This window comes from Centrocercus urophasianus, unplaced genomic scaffold, assembly GCF_019232065.1.
Source record: "Centrocercus urophasianus isolate 14NV4802_14NV808 unplaced genomic scaffold, USGS_Curo_1.0 seq_73, whole genome shotgun sequence".
Lineage (NCBI taxonomy): Eukaryota > Metazoa > Chordata > Aves > Galliformes > Phasianidae > Centrocercus > Centrocercus urophasianus.
The window spans coordinates 13545222-13564375 of NW_024885344.1; positions in this window are offsets into that span (position 1 = coordinate 13545222).

Below are 19154 nucleotides of genomic sequence, written 5' to 3' on the forward strand. Positions count from 1 at the left end.
ACCCCGTGTCATCTTTGAGGAGCTGAGCGAATTAAAGTGCAGGGACTGTGAGGAGATTACAGCCACCTTTGTGTTAGCTGACAGGTTTGGAAGGACTGGATGCGTTTCCTCTCCAAACCTGAGCTGTGAGAGATGTGCCTGCTGCTGTCAGGCTTTGGTATCTGCACATTTTGAAGTAAAGATGGACGGAGCTCTACACTGAGAAGGAAATCTTCTACAATGACAGCTTGACCAACAAGGGTCTACGAGTTGGGTTAGGTTGGAGAGCAAAGAGGGAAAGAATGGCCCTCATGAAGTATTTAATTTTTCTTAAAAATTTCTTTAATTTTCTTTCATAACTTTAGAGAACTGTATCTCAGCTAAATGAATGATTTAGGCTTAAAGCAAAGGCGTAACACCTTCCATACTTAATACTTTGAAGAGAAGGAAGAGATTTTGTACTTTGAAGACTTGTTTTCAGCAGTACCTAAGGACAGGAGTCTTTAATCTTTTTGAATATGGGCTTGCCTGTTCTGCCAGTTGTTGAACAAGGACCTTGAATATTTGGAGCTAGAAAGCTAGAGCTAGCTGCAAATCACAGATCCACTAAGTGTGAAATAATTTCTGAAAGACACTCCTGTGCCAAGTCAGTGTTTACCTATTTTTTGATGTCAGTTCTTACTCCCCTCACCTCCTTACCTTTAGACTTCTCCCTGAGTATGTGCTGCTGCTTCATCTCTTAGCTATCTAAACCCTGCCTGGGAGCCTTCAGGAATCACTGTCTATTCTCCAGGGTCACCACCAACTCTTTTTTTCCCTTTTTCCCAACACTGAAGTTAGAGTTAGTTTCACCTTGCCCCTTCAGTGCATTGTGACTCTTCCTGATGCAGTCCTATCAAAGCAAGTAGAGATCTGGCTTGCATTCTGAACCTATTTTGTGCCTGGGCCTCATTTGTTGTGAACTTTCATGCTAAAGTACTGAAGAAAAAAGGTGCTGTTTAGATAGTAAGTTTGAATGTACAAAATAAAAGTAAGTATCAAAAGATTTATTGTATCACAGTTTTTCTTTTCATAGAATCACAGAATCATAGAATCACCAAGGTTGGAAAAGACCTAAAAGATCATCCAGCCCAACCGTTCACCTGTTCCCAATAGCTCCCATTAAACCATGTCCCTCAACACAACATCCAGCCTTTCCTTGAACACCCCCAGGCTCGGTGACTCCACCACCTCCCTGGGCAGTCCATTCCATTTTTATTTTTTTTAAAGCTGTATGCTTCACAATACATTTTATTTTGCTTTTAGATGTACTTTCTTTCTTTGTGTATTCAGTTTTGTTGCGCTGAAGTTGACAACATATTATTAATATCTACTTGCCAAGATTTTCATAGGCAAACACTAAAGTTCTAGCTTAGTGTAGCTTCTCTCTTGTGACGTCTCCTCACCTGTCCTGTCATAAGCCAGAAAACAAAACAATAACCAAGAATCCAGTCAGTAAAAAAGGACCCGCCGGCCTTCCCCCAAGGTGTGGGAAGTACAAGTATGCAGTAGTTAAGATACTTGTCTTTTCATCTCCTAACTATTACAGAATCAAATCTGGTATTTTTTGAGAGCTGAAAATCATTTCACGATAATGATGTGTAAGTGAATAGTAATAGTAGGACACTGTCCATATCCCAATGATCTCTCCAGATACAAAGATAGAAAGTGTATTTTGGTGTTGCCTTGCAGTCTTGCTTCTCATTGAGTTACACAAGCATTGGGAAACATGAGAGTAGTAAGATCACTATGAGTTCTGTAAACAAAAAAATATATTTTTTTCTCCTTGAAAGAAGTGGTTCTCACCCAACTGCTAGTGCAGAAGATTGCAAAAACACTTCAGTTCACTGTGTGTTAAGTATTCACCCTCCACACTGAACTCCTCAAGGTTATTTGTTGAATTAAGGACTCATCTTGACCTCAACAGAGACATACGTCACTACACAAGATGCTATTTTATGAGTATAGGATTCAGAAAAAAAGGTTCTTTAACAACAAGCAGAATTAGTAAGTTCTATCAAGATTAAAGCCTCCTGTCTTAGATGCTGCTTAAAGCTTCAAAACCTCTTCTCTTTTCTCCTCGAAGAGTATTGACTACTCTCAGTCAACTGTCAGCAGTCTACTAAAAGGATGGATCATGGTAAGAGTGAACTCTGAAGAAGCTTTTGGAAGAGCAAAAGTGACAGAATTTTAATGGGAAATGCATGTGTTTCTGTTATGGTTTCTGTGTCCTCAGCCATGTCAATACAGGACCAAAGGAAAAGTCTGGAATGATGAGAATTAGGAAATGTTGCCCTTGCACCACAGTAATATGCTGGACTGACATGGTGGGAAGCAGTCTAGGAATTTTTAGCTTAGTTGAAGTGTTTCATACATTACTTGCATTGCAAAATTGGGTGAAGAAAACCTAGCAGCCAAATTCTAAGGTTGCACTTGGTGACCAGCTAGTAAGCCTAAATAGAAAAGCAATACAACCTATGGTACAAAAGCAAGAGAGAGGGAAAGAAGAAATAGCTGCAGGGTAAGCAGCAGGACATGGGATGGGCATAGAACAAATGAGTATTATGTCCAGCTAGATATAGGAGAAATATCTGTAGAGTCAGAATTGCACTGAAGGTACCTTTTGTGAAACAGGCCATGGGCTGTTTAATCATGAACACTTAAGTTTTATACCTCAGCAAGTACATTTCAGTACTTGATCTGCACCCAGTACTTGATCTGCACCCAGATCACTTTTTTCAAGTGTCAAGCTTCTCTTTATGAATTTGAAACACCTGGGATCTTTCCTATACAAATCTCCTGCTCAGGCACTGATACAGCATTATTCTTTATCGAGTCAAAACTTACACTTCTGCATTGAAAGGAATATAATTGCAGGCCAGATGAAAATTAATGTTATGGTCTTACAGTCTATGTCACAATCTGATGACATTTGTAGTACAATACTGCAATGATATGAAGGAGAGAATAATTTTAATAGTTGACCTTGGCATTCAAATAGCATCTAATAGCTGCGGTTTTGCACAGAAGATGTGCCAGTGTTCAGTTTCCAGATATGGATTTAGAATGCCCAAATTCAGTGCATGCATAGAAAGTTTGCTTTGGTTCATCTGACGGGCAGACACAATTATGAACCCATACTGCTGAATTCAGTAAACAGAACAAGAGAAGTCTGTTCCTGCAGAAAATAGAATTGTAGGTCAGTAAGGGAATGATTAAGTGCAGAAGAAACAGAGCGCTCAATAGGATTTGCACTAACCATGGAAGTTTAGTAGCAATCTCCCATCTCATGCAAACTAGAGTTCAGTTAAACAACATCTAGTGGCATAATGCCATAGATCAGAAATGGCAAGCCATGCTTGAAACCCTCACAGGGTAGCTAAGTTCCATTTTACACTGTAAAATGAGGCATAGTGGAGGAGAAATCATTCTCCAGGGATTGTTTTTCACCTAGGTCAAATACATCTTGTTTTTAGCTTAGTCCATCAGGCTGGTCTCCAAATAAAGCAATGGTCTTCCTTTGTACGGTGAATCAATGGACTGCATTGTGGACAGAACTAGACTGGAACCAAACTTGTTAGAAAATACAAACTGCCATGTCTGTACCAGTGCTGTTTCTTCTTTGTATAGACATTCTCAGAAGTCAAAAAGGCAGCTTTGCAAAGTCCCTGTCATTGGCTGACATCTGAAACATTTGTCTGAATTTGCTTTGGTTTTCATTACAAGTGCATGCCCTATTCTGAAAAGTCACCACGATGGAGAGAACTCATCTTGGAATGTACAATTTATGGATTCATCTGAGAAGAAATAGATACGATAGATGAAAGGCAAGAATGACAGTGGAATGAGGACATGAAGACAGCTGTCAAAGAGCACAGCTGAGAGTGTGGGGCAGAGGAAATGGCCCTCAGGATGGCAGTGGGAATGGAGAACATACCTCCAGCATTGACTTCTACTGTTTTGCAACATCTCCCAAATGCCTTTTTTTTTTTTTTTTTTTTTTTTTTTTTTTTGCCTTTTCTGTCTGGTCAAATGACTTTTATTTAATGTTTAACAGGAAATTAAGGATATACTTTTTAATTACAGGGTCCTAGTGAGGTTAAACCAGCCTTTCCCCTTGAAACAGTACATATTAAGAATGCAAAGGAGAACAGATATGAAAGCAAAACGTTGTCAAAGAGAACAGAATTTCAGATTTTCTCATCTTACTCCTTTTCACTGAGAAGCATTTCTTCTTTCTCAATAAATCTCCATCATTACTTTTTTTAAAGCTTCATTGCTAACCAATGACAAAAAATTTGCCTTATATGTCCCACTATTACACATTCCATTGACATAGGGACCAAGTGGCATTATCTGGAAAGGAGAGCTCACTGTCTAGATGATTTCAGCCAATCAGAGATGATGATATTGTATTACCAGTTCCATAATATAAATGAAAAAGATGGCCTTCATTTTGATGAAAGCTGTAAAGTAGCTATTGTGCTTGTTTTGTATTGCAAGGCCCAAATGTATTATTTATGCAATTTTCCTTTTGAAAGGAAAAACTGAAAGAGACTATTTCATTTTACAGCATTCAGTCAAAGCTATTGTCTCATGAATGTGAACATTCCTGCATTTTATCAGCTTCGAATGTAGAAGGTAACTCACAGATCATACATAGAAAGGATTTTTGAAAGTTTGAAAACTGCTTTTTAAAAAACCTAGACCCTAATGACTCAAGATATTATTTGTGCATGCGTGTAGGCTGAATCAACACTTAGCCTATCAGAATGTACACAGAGTAATGTCTTTTTTAAGGTCTTAAACAGCTTTGATTGAATCTTGGTGTACATTAAATTGATAATGCAAGCTGCCTGCAATGCACAATATTTATAACAATAGAGTACATCTTCATGTGTAAATATACACCTACATGCCAAGTCAGCATCTATGTAGGGATCTCAAAGCCACTTATCGACACGACAGCAGCCTCCTGTTATTTTCTGTAATACAATAAATATTGCAATTATTTTGCAGATGGGGAAATTGAGGCATGTAAACTTGAACATGCTTACAACACAGCAAAATGCTGATGCGGAGTCGGTTCTGGGGATCAGCCCATTAACTGTCTGTAACACATGGACTCTATCCCTTGGACCTGGTGATACTCACATCCATGGAGAAAATGCTTCTTTTCGAAAGATGTTGAGATTTTTGCCTGTCCTTGACACCAGTACAAATTAGATGATTGCCCTTGAACATCTGTACAAAGAGATTGGTTACTCCTTGGTAGAGGGTCACATTAAAGTTTAAATTTATATTCAACCTCTTCCCCTATGCACCTAAATAAAAGCTCACAGACTTAGATACATCCTTTTCTCACGTTTTTTTTTCCCCCTAAAAAAAAGCCAAAAACAAAAACAAGCAATACAGTACTTCTGAAAATTGTTAGAAAACAAATACCTGGATGTTTTCATCCACCTTTTGGACCATCTGCATATCTCCCAATGCTCCATCATTTTTTTCTGAGATAATGCATAAAGGTATATATAATATTTGTATTTATATTTATATAATTCAAATATCTGTCTAGTCATTTCTGTCTTGGAATAAAAATGAGTTAAGTTATATAATTAGCTTCTGCTAGGGGACCACATGGAAGTGAATGACTTTCATGAAAGTTAATATAAGTTATTAAATTAGAATAACAAAATAGAAAATGGATTTGTATTTGCTTTTTTTTTCATATACTAGTAGATATTTCTGAGCACGAGTGAAATAAATGAATTGTTTATGCGAAAATGTCTGGGCAAAATGTCCATGATCATAACCAAAATTGAATGTGTGCTGAAATTAATTTCAGATGAGTGTAGAAATCCTGAGTCTGCTGTTTAGAAAAAAAACCTATGTTCATTGAGATTAAGATACAACAAATACATCAACACTGTAAAACCAGATTTGCAGATGGTAACCATCCATTGTATTCTTCTCTATGGTTCCCACCACATTTGTCTTCCTGGGAAGGAAAATAAATACGTTACGCCTATAAATAATCAGGGATTATACCCAGAAAAAACCTCTGGTAACTTTCTCCTACTGTTTGCATACGCATTAACAGAAGCAAAACAAAGTGGGTTGCGTTGGAATATGGGGCCAATTCTGTGCTGATCTGGTACAGACATGAAAATGAACACTTGTGTAATCAAATGGATCATATGCTGTAGAAGAAAAAAATTAATTCACTGATTGTAGTTGTGCTAGTGCTAGATTGTAGTCGCCTGTCAACTGTAAGTACAGCACTTAATACTCTGAATACTTACTTTCCTTAACTGCCTCAATTTATATTTAAAACTTGTTTTTTTGTAATCATTCTTGCCATGGGAATTTACTTGTTCGTATTTCCACAAAGTGCATACAAAGTGAGTGATATGGCAGTGAATCTGATCTTTTTAGAAGTTCAGATAAATGCACATATATATATATATATATATATATATTATGATTCACCTAGATTCATGTGTTAGTGATGGCATAAACAAACCTGCCATTTCCTCTCCTGCACGTCCAGAAATGGTAAGAAATACAGAATGCAGGAACTGGAATTATACTGACTGGCTGGCCTTTCTTAAAACCTCAGTTTGGCTTAATTATATTAGCTGTGTTTATATCCCTTGCAATATAGAAATCAAATGTTTTCTTTTTGTTGCAGGTATTTTGAAGATTTTCAGGGTGAGCATGCCACTGAAACGATCACAAGTTTTTTACTTTGGTTGAGAGATGAAAAGATATAGTGACAAATAAAATTGTTGGCATATAATACAAATTGCTTCAGACTAGCAATTACAGCAGCAGATTTGGGCAACAAGTATTGCACTCTGGCCAGTGTTCCTGTCATTGTCTGGAGCAGATGGATTCGATTTTGTACTCATTTATTCAGTTTGAGAAAGAGAGATTATGTATGTGTTAATTAAAAAAAAAGGTGCTTTTAAATTATTTTTTTAATATGTCATCAGTGATACAAGAAAATATGCTTTTATTTTGAAAATAATTCTCCATTTTGCACTTGAAATGGAAGCTAGAACTGCCAGAAGAGTGAGGACAGATGTTCTCTCACCAAACCTCATTTCCTTCATACAGAAAAATGTAGCAAGTAATGCTGAGTTGCTCTTCATCAAACCTGCACTGTAAATGTTTCAGTTAGAAAAAATATGTGCTTAATACCTAGCAGTAATCATTAAGAATTGTAATATTGTATCTGCTCCATCTGAATGCTGGGTCTTTTGCACACACGTGGAAGAATTTCCCCTTTTGATTTTTTCTTTTTTTTTTTTTTTTAAATGTACTTCTTTTCTGTAGTCAAAATTCCTGATTTCACTGTTTTTTCCCTGCAATTTTTTCTAACACTATTCCTCTGCTAATGAAATAATAGAAGAAGAGAGCAAAATGAGAGCATGTTTTGTCTTCTGAGCTGTCTGAGTCTGAAAAGGTCAGTAGGTGTCATGGAGTTTGACAGAGACTGCTCGACACCACATGGATAGGAAGCTTTGCAGGGCCGACGTTGAAGTGGGCAACATGCAACCCTATGAACTCAGACATGCAGGGCAGGGGTGGCAAAGGAAACCTCAGTATCTAGAATTTAAATGCTTTGGAAAAGACAATAGCTCAGAAGACCCAGAAGTATCTTGCACTTCTACTACACTGTCCACCTTAGTAGAGTGATTCCAAGCATGAAACAACTTTTAGAGTTCAGTCTTTTTGTCCCTGACAGAAGCTAAACTCCCTCCACTCAAACAAGATCCTGACAAAGAACTTTGTAATAAATCCTGGATGCAATAACAGAGATGCCTTCTCTTCTTGGGAAGTTAATGTGTACTACTTAAGACTTGGCAAGTGTTTAGCTACAGACATATTGTTACTTCTCTGGTGGGGTAACTCACATCCCAGTGAGAAAGTTTGCTTCCTTTACACCTGGTCTTGTGTACTATTAAACCATCACAGCAGCTGCTGAATTATTTATCATCTTCCAGTGGACAAAACTAGTATTCCACCCGACACCCTCCTCGTCCAAGAGGAAAAAAGCAGTTTGAGGGAGAGAATGCATTACAAAATCTGCAGCACAGAAGTTTATACCATTAAGCATTTAGGGTTTACGTAGAGAGCAGTGGCATGCAACAGCAGTCACGTCCCTAGGTGATTTTTCTGCAATCAGAATTTCATTCATTACCCAATTTTCATGCAAGTCCCCTGGCATTTGAAATATGTTTCAAGGTAGGCTTCCCAAGGGCTTTTCCCCTCCCATAATAACTGATTTGCAGTGTCCAAAGACAGATCTAAATATCTTTGGTTCAAATTACTTAAAGCCTGCAAAGTGGGATCCTCTGTCATCCCCATCACATCTCACACCTACAGAACTGATAACAGATTAATATCTGGTCTGCAAATATTTCATCAGTGTCTCCAGCTAAGGCACCTTGCATTATTTTATCCGGGGGCACCAACAGAGAAAGGAGGGGGGAGTGAAAGTAAAATGTATTTACACTCTGCAAGAGAATGAGGGGGGAATGGCAAAGAGAGAGGAAGGGGAAATGAAAGAGGGTTTCTCTCAGAATTAGACGAAAAGCAACAAAGCTAGTCCTGGCAAAGTTCTCTGCTCCGATTATGTATACACTTTTATTCAATCACTGTATCGCTCTGTGTCTGACACTTGGTCAATAGTGCAATCTACCACTGATCAGAATAAAACAGCCATCCTAGAGCACCTTGGAATTTCATTAGTTTCTTTTCAATGTTGTCTTTATAACTAGATGTTTACTTGGAAACACAAATTTAGAGCACAGTTCTATGCTTTTTCACATAAAGCCAGAGACTCTAAACAGTGCTGTAAACATGTTTTTCCCATCAGAAAAAAACTGCTCTTAAATGATACCTCTTTTGTAAGAAAGGAACAAAGTATTAATGAAATCAAATCCACAGATGGATCCCTCATCTCAGATATTTATCTGCACTTCTAAAGGCTCATAAATTTTAGCATTTTTATTTTTGCTATTACACAAATGGCCTTGTAGTCTAATTTCATTTTCAAAAGCTTTATTAAATGCTATTTATTTATTTATTATTTTTAATCCACGACTACTGTGGATGTGCCAATGAACAGAAATTTCTGCCATGAGTTGCTGTGACAAGCTAGATATTATTCCGTTGGTCCTCTCTTTCAATATCTGTTTTTCAATTTTGAGATAGATGGGAGCAAAGTAGAAAACAGACCACTGCTTATGTTTATCTGAAGCTCTTCATAACTGATTATAATATGAACACTTTTGAAGTCTGCTCCTTAGGTTTAAAAGACTACTAGAAACTACATTTTTAACTGTGTAGAATATTTGGTATTAAATTCGTGCTGTGTTAATCTCTTGGTATTTTCTACATAATGGTGACCAGAAAAATAATGTTTATGATGATGACATGCACTAACACAACCATAATGTATGATTAGCACTTTTATCATGGTTTTTTTTTATTTTTTTTTATTTTTTTTTAAATCTGTTCTAATTCTTTTTCTCTCATATCTCCTTCCCATCTGGCTTTCTCTTCCTTATTTCACTTGTTCTTTCCAGTGCTTCCTCTTTTTTCTGACACTCTTTTAGCTCTACCTCTGACCTTGTAGAGTCCCAGTTCAGCTGCCAACCACTAGCTTTGTCCAAGATAAGATGAAGACAATATGATCTGGCTGGGGGATGATTCAAGGCAAGAGAGTGGCCCTGATTTAAAAGATTGTCTGAAAGGGCATGTTTGTCCCCAACTCTGAGATCAATTCCAAAGTAAACCATACTTCTCCCTAGGCAAAGGCTAAGACAATCCTGCTGAGCTCTCTCTAGTCCATTGCATTAATCTCATCTATAAGCGTCTTTCTTAAGGTTAGTCTCTCTACTACACTACTCTTCCTCTTTCTAGTCATCTTCTAAGACAAAAGCAAGAAGCACTCGCACTTGACTCAATCCATTCCCCAGACTGAGACAGAGAATTTGGCTGAAGCAGAATATAAAAGGATCATCCAGAAACCTCCCTGAGGTATTCAACTTCTTCCCCTATCACCGCTGAAACCTCTTGCGACATGGAAGAAATCACTGTGTAACCTTATCTTTTCATATTCTTCATTTTTATTACAGCACGGTTTCATTCTTAATTTTTAAACAATGTTTATAATCAACATTTTCAGTTGTTTTTTCCTGTCCAACAGTCCTTATGCCATAAAAATACCCTAGAATTTTTAAATTATTAACTCAGCATTTCTACTTAGCTCCTTATGTTTTCATAGCCTTCCATTTTATTGGGTTCTCTGTTTTCTATGGTCAGACCTTTCACTTTCTTTGCACCTTTTCCACGATCCAGAAGAGCTTTTACCACTCTGTTGCAGAATATGTCTCTTCTATGAGATTTTATTCCTTCCTCATTTGTTTCTTTACTCCATTTAGTTGTTTTATTTTCCTTTTATGTATGTCCCTCCTCTGTAACCTCCTTCTCTGGGTTCTTCTTTTAATATGCATCTGCATTTTCCAGATCTGCCTTCTATGTTAGGCACATATCACTACACACATACCCTACTACAATTCATAGAATAGAATCACAGAATTCACCTATCTCTGATAACTTGAAGCTGCATACTAAGGTGGCACTTAGAAAAAGACTAGTCAAAAATGCGTGATGGCATCTTTGGGGCTAAATTTCAGGTATAATTGAAGTAGTTTTGCATTGTAGAAGATATTATTTTTCTACATTGATGGATGAAGAATTAGTTCTAAATATCAAAATAAAAAGAAGCTGGAAGGAAGGACAGTGGAAAGGCCAAGTAATTTTTTTTCGGGGGGGAGGGAAGGGGGAAATAGACATGGTCTTTCACTTCTATTTTGTCAACATATATTGAAATTAAAATATTAAATGCCAAGATCAAAAAAAGTCTCCCTCCTTAGGTGAATTCTTCTAGCACAGGTGTGCTGGAAGAGGCTTTATGCAAAGTTGGGTGGTTGTTCCTTAATACAGTTGTTATGCTGTGCCTGTCAGCTCTAGCACACTCACCAATTTGCTCCTTGTGTTGTTTACAAAACACAGTGACAGTACACATTTTGTCCTTGCCAGCAGATGCAGCTGTTAAGGATTTTCTTTTTTCTTCTTTTTTTCCTGATGGTTGTAAACACAATAGTTGTGATATGGCCTTGATGTGCAAAAAAATCTATGTAAAAGTGAGTGAAAAACCAATTCCAAACCTTTTCAAAGTATGAAGATATTACTAGTAATCAATATCTTTCTGGTTTTATTTGTTTAGTTTGTAGTTTTTTACAACTGTTTAGCATCTAAAGGTCTGAGATACTTGTAATGAATGACCCCTTGTTTGAGCCTACTTCCAACTCCCCTCTTGAGGGGAAGATTTTTGACGGCTCTTCATTCCCTTGCATCCTGTTTCATAACTGAAGTCAGAGTCATATCTTTGCCTTACAGTAATCATACAAAATATCTAGAAAGTAGGAACCTTGGGATATACCAAGTAATTCTTCCCTGGACTGGACATCTGCAGCACATTTCAAGGCATAAAACTCTTCTAAATATCAAAGGGGAAAATGTAGTCTGCAGTTTAGAAGGAACTTGTTTTCTATCAAGTTTAAACACATGAAAATTAAATGGAAGTACATACGCAGCGTAAAGTATTGCAGAGCATGTTCACCTGGTTCATTTTTGCATTTGCTAAGTTTCTCAAGCCACTTTTGGCAGAAGAATTTTGAGCTCAAAATTTTTGATCTGGCTCAAATGCCCTGCAGGAATAATTGAAAGGCAAATCATGACACCTTTAGCAGTTCAGTATTTTGGGGCCACATCCTGTAACAGATGCTTTATATTTTGCAGTCCTGGGGGGATATACTGGCTCCAAAACCTTATTTAATAAAATTATACTTGATACTAAATATGGATGGTAGAAAGGCCACTTCTCTAAGAGGAAAATTTATTTAGGGAAGGGAGAAGACTGCACTAGGATGGGATTGGTATGAGAACAGCAGAAGCCATGAACAGTTAAAATGAGTTTAAGAGTAAACTGTGAAGGTCAGTGCTTGGGGTTCATCCTTTTGCGTTTTGCTTGTAAAAACTCAAGATGAAAAAGCAGAAATCTCTACAATTTACCTGGTTCAAATGGCACTTTAAATTATCAATTGTTCCATGTCTGTAAAAATAAATATATCCATACCCATTTTAACTCTTATTTCACAACTTTGCTCTTGAAACTATCTGTATTGATTATGATTTGTTCCCTCTTAAGATCAGATTTGTGCAACTCTACCTAGGAACATCTCATTTAAATTTTACAGTGTTTTGTAAATGATTATATTGAAATGGGCTTTTAAAAAAAATTTTTTTTTTACTGTTTTTTTTTTTTTTTTCCTGTACTCCACTGCATAGCAACACATTTGGGCAGAAATACACAACTTCACAACTCCTACACGTATTAAATGAAAAGAATTTGATGCTATTATCAAGCTAAAGAACAAAACAATTACTATGTTGACTGCAAAAAAATTATATATCATAAAGACATAGAGGACAGGACCGTGTATTTTGCTTCACTGCCTGTTCTATACTAAACCAGTGTGTTTTCTTTGAAGTGTGAATATCATAGGCTGCTTTGTCAGCAAGAATTTGCAAGTTTTCTTACTAGATTGCATTTATTTAATTTTTAATTTTTGTTAATTTTCCTTCCAGAACAAATCTGAAATGCAGATGTCTATAACAGACTAATACTGCAGCTTAAAAACTTGCGGTGTCTTTTTCTGCTTTTGATAAAACTGTGATGTGGTATACTTCTAGTGGGTGAAATTTGCGAGTATATATACAGTGAGGGTATTCTGAGAAATTACTTTCATGTTTTTTCAATAGATTTATTACTTTTTGACTATGGTGGCATTTTCCTCTCTTTGGTGCTGGTAGTGCTTTCTGTATGACAAAATAAAAACAAAAGATGTGTAAATATTAGCCTTTGTTGAAGTTTATGGATTGAATCTAAAGTAAATGCTGGTGTTCTAATATATATATATATATATATACACACATAAGGTTTGATCTTTAAAGATAAGACAGACTCTTCACCTATAGCTCTTTCAACAGTGAATTGTGATGATCCATAGCTATCAATTTATAGTGTCATGGTATTTTTAAAGGAGAGTTCTGTATATTGCAATGTGCCTGGTCTGTGTAACTACTGGGAGACTATGAAGATATATCTAATTGGTAAGAATTTTAATTTCTAATAAATAGAGTTGGATGGAACTTAAGATTATCACTTAATTTCTCTGTGACCTGTCTTTTTGCCTCTAATAACTCTTTAATTCTTATGAAATTTAACAAAGCTCTTTGAAGGCAATCTAATGCTTTTGAAATGGTAAAATACTACAGTAAGGAGTGCTACACAGTGAAAGACATGAAATAAAGACCAACAGTGAAAACGATCAAATGATCTTTCTACATGCTATGTAAATAATCATTCTACAGAACTTAATTTTTGGCCGGAATAGGACACCAGAGTTCAAATTAGGTGATCCGTTTTGCATTGTAAAAGCACTTGTTTTCAACAAAAATAATCAATAATTAATAGAAACAGTGTTAGTTTGTATAAGAAAGTAAAAAGTATTAATATTCCAGCCACATCATCCCTACTCAAGACTTAATCTCACTCCCCAAATATCTAAATGTGCCGTCAAAAACATAAGCAAACAAAACAAAACGAAAGACAAAGAAATCTTCTGAAAATAATTGTCCAAGGGGTAATGCAGAGGTATAAAAATGCTCATGAATCCAGTTGGTGCATCTATCCGATACTGAAAAATTTAAAATGTGTACCAGCACAAGCTACAAGTAGGCAATGCCTATGTAGGGATTTTCCTGTTAGTTGAAACTGGGAGAGGAACAGTGCATTAGAAAACAATTGTTAAACATTCCACCATGTGCACTGAGTCATGCTGGACAAGTAGTAGAGAAGGAAAGTACATTAAAGTGAAACCGTGATCCTTGTTGAAAAGTTTAAAGCTGGACTAAGCTAACCTTCCTCTCTTCATTCCATTGATCCAAGTTGTTATAAATTGAGACACAAGAATTGAGGCAACAATTTAGTAGCTTCTTTGTTTTCTTTCCTTCCCACCTTCTAGACATTAAATTTTGTGCTGGGCATTCAGAGTTGTTTTCTTCCATAAGGCTACAGGCCTTCACACCATACAGAGGTCAATTGGTTTAAAACATGCTGAAGGTAGGAAATATATAATATTTTCCCCCACCTCTATGGGGCTTTCAAACTATTTTACCTCCTTAGAGTCAAGAGTAGAAAGTCTGTAAAGAAATGAATTATTAATGCACGATTTTTCTCAGAAACGGAATCTCTTTACCCAAGAAGTAGCATTTTTTCCATGCTTTTGGACATTTTCTTCCTTATATCAAATTCTGACCCTTTGGTAAGGTGTCTTCTTTTGACTCACAGATTTGCCGACTTTCATAAACACAGTGCCTTTACTTTTAATCAGTGCAAAAGTTCAGTTTGGGGAGCTTGGTGGTCAGGTTATAATCAGAACTACATCTAACAGAACACTGGCAAAATAAAATAAAACCAAAAATCCAGTATGCAGGAAAATGTGGCTTCTGGATGAATATGGATGGAGCTGTATTTTTAAAAATGTTCTGCCTGCCCCCATTTGCACAAATCTCCATGTGTCAGGGAACAGAGGAATGATGGAAGAGGTGGTAGCTCATTGCCATGTGTTACATATTCTGTCTGCTTCTTCCTGAAAAGTTACAGCAGCGTTGTAGTATATTTCTTTTGACCTGGCTTATTAGCTGGTGTTAAAATTGTGTGCAAAAATGCTGATGGTTTCCTACTGAGTCATTAGACCATGTGAGACTAGTTACAATATAGTGGAGATGAAGAAGACAAGAGCTCATGAGAAGAAACTTTCAGGTTGTTTGGGTTACAATGAAATGCAGATTCTAAATTTTTGAAATAATTTTAGATTCTTTGTAGAAGCAATTTCTGCTCAAGGTATGAATCCTGACCTTATTCTACATGGGCTATAGTTTGGAGCTGTGCAGAAAAACAGTCTGTTAACAAATAGAAAATTAAACAGAGTCCTATCTCTATATATAACAACACAGTCAGTTACTGGCATTGATAATTTACAAGCATGTAAACAGTTTTCCACCAAAACTGCCATGTGGGTTGCATCAAGATACAATTTAAACACTGCCCTAGAAGTTAAGCACTCTGGTCATACTTGATATGAAAGTAAAGTCATGATTATCTAATTATTTTTCCTCATATTCATGAATTTAAAAATCTCATTTAGCACACCAAGTATTAGACCACACAGAAAATGGCTAATCCAATGATCCATGAAAAGTTTTGGGAGGAGAAAGAGTTTGAACCCAGGCTTCTCTAAATTGAAGTCTAAAGTAAATATCTTGATGTCTTTCCTCACACAGGTGAGAGAAGTGGGCTGAGAATAATGTAAAAAGACAGCAAAACTAGTGGGTCAGTTCTGGTCCAAAGGTGCGGGTCCCAAACCCAGAGAAAATGTGGTGAGAATCATTTGGCAAGATGGAGCCTAACAGTCCCTCCCAAGCAAGGTAATGAAAATTTTTGTATTGACTATTGCTGTTTGGCTTATCTTTGGTAGTTTCTAACATCTTGTTATTTAAATCTATTTAAATATTTAAATCTATTAAAACTATTTTTTCTTTTTATCTCTTGTGTATGGCCATTCTTATTCATACAGAATACCATCAGTGCTTATAATTAAAAAATTTAATAATTAACACGTAAATACATGTCAGTTAGGTTACCAAAACATGCTTCATTTTATGAATGTATGCACCTATGCTAAAAGCAAAGCCAAATACAAATTTCCTAGGAGTCTCCACATCAGAATGTTTCTCTGCTATCCTGACAAACAGTGAAGGGTTATTTGGGAGGTGGCTGACTTGCAAAGCAGATCAGTAATGCTTAATAATCACTATGTTTAGCGAACATTTGTCCCTCCTTTGTCTTTCTGTGCTTCAGTCTCTCAGCAAAAGTAACAAACACATTTCCTTCTGCACAGAAGTTTTTATCCTAATTTGATATGTGAGACAGTTTTTGAAGTCTCAGCACTGTAAGATGTATTAATTTCACATTTACATGTTTCACACACATCTGAGTGTGTGCTACAGCACTCATAATTGCATCTTTTACTCTTCAACAATGAGAAAATAAGCAGCAGGAATGCAGTGCAAATAACTTTGTCTCAACCTATGATAAAACTTGCTGGATACACCATTTTTGTTCTGCTACTGAGTACTTCAGTGAATACTGTTTCATAGCTCACTCATAAATTACTTTAAAGGCTACTACACCATTTTAAAAGTAGTACTTTAAAAATACTTAAAAAAATAGTGCTACCATCCAAAAGAACAAATCCTATGGAGAAGAGAGAAAGAGGAATTGGTGGAGTCCAAATGTTACTTTACAGTAAAATGTTTTAGACCTTTTTAGCACTGTTAGCTTCCCAGTTTTTTTTTCAGAATTTGCTCCTCTGCTCAGCCTGGGCACTTGCTTTTTTTTTTTATTATTATTTTATTTTTTTTTTATTAGGATACAGCTAGGGACAGGAATATGACATATTGCAGATAACATCCTAACATATTAAATAAGGATGTTCAAACATAGTGACAGATCCTGTTGTATGATGATATATCAGGGCAGCTCAAAGATAGGAATTTTAATATATTCTATTATAGAATCACTTAAGCTGACTAAGTGATAGCTGTAGGGGAATGGAATTGCTTGCAGCTTTTGGAAAGGGTTAAGAGACCTTGCAATGGGAAAGAAATACCTGGGTGCTGAAGGAAGACAGAAGTAGTAGCAATCAAAATTAACCTATTAAATAAAAAGAAAAATCCTTGATCTCTTTGAGCAATTCTTCTGAGACATGACTCAAGGAGTATAGTTTTCTCCTTTGAGAAAAATGAGAGGTTCCAGATATATATGATCTGCCAAGACAATTTTCCTAAATGGCTCCCATTTAAAAATTTTCTTATAGTTTTCCTGAATATAGGGTCTGAGTACCTACCATTGCATACTCTGATAGTGTCATCCTGCATCCTTTTTCCTAAACCTCTGAATGTCTTCTCTCCCATATAATAAAGGAGAAGACTTCTACATTAATGAAAAAGGGAAGGAAGAGGGTGACAGGAATAGTTGGCCTATCTGACCTAAATACTGCTCTTTGCTTAGATCTGATGATTGCGTTAGAGAGCAGAGGAAAGTGCAAAGTAGACTGCAGATGCACATCCCTGGCAGTTCTTTCTGGTGTTCACCTTCCCTCACTCACCACCCAGGATCCCTCAGATCTGAAGAAGGAGATGGGAGTATGCACCATGGATTTACTGTACTAATCAAGACTAATGTCTGTGGACAAACATGAGACTCTCTTTTGCTGTTATAAAGTGGGCTGTGCCATGCCTAGCAAAGGTAGCTTAGTACCATTTGACTAAATGGAGATTTTGTTGCATAGAAGCTGGGCTTGACTGAAGGGTTCATCATTTATAATTCATTATTTTGAACAGCATTAACTATATTAAAATGTTTTCTTTATTCCTATGCAAATTATTTCCCCAAATTTTATCCACAGAGAAACATTCACCATAAGGAAGAAATTCACTGTGGGAACATATCTCTTGGAATTCATTATCAGAATACACACTGAAGATTTTAAATACGTGAAGGATCTACATAACTTTCCCTACAAAACAAAGTTAGCATGCAAAGCAAGGCTTCACTTTAACCATATCTCTGGAAATAATGACAGAATATGATTTCTGAAACCCAAACAGTAGCTGACCTCTTCACACACAGATGGTTTGGGACCTTCTGTTTTGATGGGCTGAATTCAAGACATCTTCATACCTGACTTCCTGTGCAAGACAACCATATTTTTTCACCCTCTTGGATGCAAAGCCTTGGCGCAAAGCTGCATGAAGTGTGTCTGCAAGGTATGCTTACAGACTCCTGCCACTTGTGCTAAAGTAGCTAAACATTGCACTACTCACAGCATTTTCTACAGCATCCATTTACTAAAACATTTTGAAGAGTTAGATTGCAAAATGTCTCATCAACTATCTTAGACACAATTACATGGAATTACAAGATCGTTTAGCTAACATATATTGACTATGGGAATTATTTACTTCCAAGGTTTTTAAGCAGGCAAACAGAATCTCATTTGAATTATGGGGTCAGTATATGAAGTAAGCTTCATTGATGGGGACAGATTACTTAATTCAAAGATATCACATCAGTGTTGAATTTGGCTCTAAGTACTAAAAACACCATGTTAACTGTATTTATATTTGGCTTTCATGTATACTTAAGTCTGGCAAGTGTATCTTTTGGGCACCTGTTTGATGCAGAGATTTATGGAGAATGCCAACATTTGGTCTTGATATTTAAAAACAATTTGTTAATTGTCAAGAAAAGTAAACTGTTAACATCTTTATTTACTGATGAGACAATGTGTCAGTTCTGGAACCTATTCAAAATGGACAGCCATTTATTAGTCCCTAGAGCAATGAAGTTTTTAAACTGCAGACTTTTTTCTTCTAAGTTTTGCGTTGTTTTGTTGCTTAAAAAAAAAAAAAAAAAAAAAAAATCTTAAGAGGATGTTTCATTTTACTAAGGGATTAGATCATGCCCTTTTTATTAAATGCTATACAAAACTAATAGGGAGATTTTGGACCTGAAGAAAAGAAAATAAGCTTTCTCTGGCTTACCCTTTGCTTCTATTTCCTTCTTTTTCTTTTCTTCCAGGTGATGTCTTAGTGCATCTAAAAGTATGGTTTTCCAAGTTGCAAAGTTTATGTATCTGGTTTTATATACATATTGAGGTATTAGAATTATTTACAAGGCTAGAATTACAAAATCAGCCCTATATACTGGGTAGAGCTATGGCAGCAGTTATAGAGTAGGATTATCTGAAAACAATGTAGGGAAGATGGGCTAAACAAAGGGAAGAGAAGTCAGCCACAGCTGTATAAGCAACACAGTGGAAGGTGCTTTCCAGCAAATCAGTGTTTCAGCCCATATGTGTGAGTGCAGC